We start from the raw sequence: 2,648 nt of genomic DNA, 5'->3' as shown, positions 1-2,648 counted from the left end.
GGGAGGCATTTCGCACGATAAGTCATTTACCTGCACTCCAGTAATGTCGGTTAACAATTTGGAAACTTCGGTACCGAATCCGAAAACTTGTGTCGATATTCTAATCAGATGATACAGGCGCCTATAAGTCAGCTCGAGGTCCATGTCCCTGGTTTCCTAGACCATCCCATGCAGAGCTGTTTTCACGATACTACGCTGGCGGGTTTTGTAACTCATATTGTATAACAAACACGGATAGTCGACCATCCAATGTTCCTGATTTGCTTGTCCGATGTCGAGTACAGCGATTTCCTTTGGCACCAGCTGCCCCGGGTCGTCCTCAAACCCTTGAACGTCTATCACGATGCATGTTTGGTAGGGGTTGTCCCAGACCATATTTTTACGATACGCACCCGTTGACTTATTCTGGTATGCGGCCATTTTCCTTCTGTAAATAGATCATCATCTCTCATGTAACGGGCCATTTGTTTGTACGACCGCTCTTAGTGCTATGTGCAAGTGTAGATATGGGAAATTTTTTTTTTACATTCCGGGTTTCTTCTCCTTCTCCCTTTTTTTTGAGAGAAAGGTAAATAAATGAAAGGAAGAGGAGGAAAGGAAAAAAAAAACTTACGATATGCTACGTTGGGGCTTGATATTACTTCTACTGATTGTTATAGTTATTATTATATATATTTATTTATTTATTTAAATTTTTTATGTTGTTTTTTTTTTGTTGGTTTTATTGTTATTATGCGTCGCCTTCCCCTTTCTTCTCCTGAGGAGTTACTTGCGTTGATTACGATATTATAGCGCGGGCCACTAGGACAATATTTTCTCGGCAAACGGCGCAACGAGTTAGGCTAGGGGCGCACTTAGTACACGCTACCTGGTGACCACATGGTAGGAACACTATTCCCAATTCCTCACATAAACATATTTTACACCGATTTTGATCTTCAGCCTCCCATGTTGATCCGACGACCGGTTCCGCGTCGCTTCCCCCTTCGTGACAAGTTTCAAGTTCGCGTTCGCATTCAGGCTTGCTAATTACTTGCTCTGATGGCTCAGAGTCTTCCCAAGTTACCAATGCGCCCATTTTTTCTTGCACGCGGTCAATGAATGTCTGGCCTTTCATTGCCCATAATCAATAACACTTGTTAAACCATTTCGCATGTTCGACCCACGGGTCATCTTCCCTTATCCAATATTTCAGGCCCCCGCCACAGTGGAAGCACAAGGTCTGATCATTACAGTTAGTGTATAAGAATCCGGCCTCCGCTAACCGTTCCTTAGACTGGAGGTTAGTGCTAGGCCAGTCGCGAAAACTTAGGAGTCTTTTTTCATAGCTTGCACACTCGGGGTACATGAGGCCCCTCGGCTTTGCTAAGTTAAGGTTTCCGAGTTTCAGAAACTGTTAAACCTTGGTTGGGGGTTGTTCGACTGGGGAATCGGGAACAATAAAATAATTCCCGTCCATGAGAGAACTACCCCCTCCAGGAGGTCCGATTACAGTATGGGACGGGACCGGGGTTAGTGTTATGTCGACAATAGGTAGGGTCTGGACAAACCGACAATCAGGCTGCCAGCGTCGATGGCTGACTACTGGGTCTTCGTTCCCATCCCATCGGCCAATTCGCACTCCGCACTCATAACACTTTACTTGATCTTCGATGCCAATATAAAACAACCCTGCAGCGGCCAGATCTCGCGGTAACATTGAAGGACCCGTCCAGCCGGCGAAGGTCTCGAGTCGGCGTTGTTTACAAGCATATTGAATAAATCGTGGCACTTGAACGTGAGCGTGTGACCCGGTTCCAATGGTTATAGTCGGAGAAGACGTCATTCGCCCAGGCGATTGTTCACGGCTCTGCGACATTGGTGCTGCAACGATCGTTATGGCTACCGTTATTGAACTTGCTAATCCCCTTTCGAAGAGGAAGAAAAAGTAGAGACAAGGAAGGTGAAGGAGAAAGGCTATTATTGTTACTATGTGTGGTTCGAGTCTTCTTGTTATACTTTTATTCTCTTTTTTTTTATTCGTCCTCGCTACTATCGCTTTCTTCGTCGAGGGGCTGTATGTGGGAGTACGCTAACCGGTTAGGATGAATTATTTTAACCTTACGGTCTATTTTCAACTTAACGTTACCATCAGGCATAATCTCCATTACTTCGTATGGTCCATCATAGGGCAGATGTAACTTGCCCATTTTGTGTCCACTAACAAGAACACATAATCACCAGGACGGAATGATACGGTGGTTATATCGCGGTCGTAATATTGTTTTGATCTTTCTTTCGCTAGAACTAAGTTTTCGCGGGCCAACGCTTGAACCTCATGGATTCGTATCGTTAATTCCGTAATAAAATCTTCATACGTGGGTGCTGGGCCTTCTTCAGCTTTACTGGATGGTAATCGGGCGGCTCGTTCGTATACAAGTTGGAAGGGTTGATAACGAGTTCCTTCGTGAACGCTAGTATTATATGAAAAGGTGGCTAGTTCCAACCACTCATCCCATTCTTCTTCCTGATTCGCGAATTGCTTCAAGTATTCAACTAGAGAATGATGAGAACGCTCTAGGGATCCGTTTGACTGTGGATGGAATGCGGTGGTGCGGTACCTTTTGATTTTAAATATTTTCGCAAATTCTCGCATCAGTTGACTTATA

The 2,648-nt window shown here is 44.7% G+C and overlaps 1 pseudogene; it reads right to left on the bottom strand.

Moving 5' to 3' along the window:
* Positions 1 to 778: 778 nt before the first annotated feature.
* LOC130674203 (baculoviral IAP repeat-containing protein 3-like) lies at positions 779 to 1,858 on the bottom strand (annotated as a pseudogene).
* Positions 1,859 to 2,648: the final 790 nt, after the last annotated feature.

This window comes from Microplitis mediator, chromosome 9 (assembly GCF_029852145.1).
Source record: "Microplitis mediator isolate UGA2020A chromosome 9, iyMicMedi2.1, whole genome shotgun sequence".
NCBI lineage: Eukaryota > Metazoa > Arthropoda > Insecta > Hymenoptera > Braconidae > Microplitis > Microplitis mediator.
This window is presented reverse-complemented; position numbering and strand designations above follow the sequence as displayed.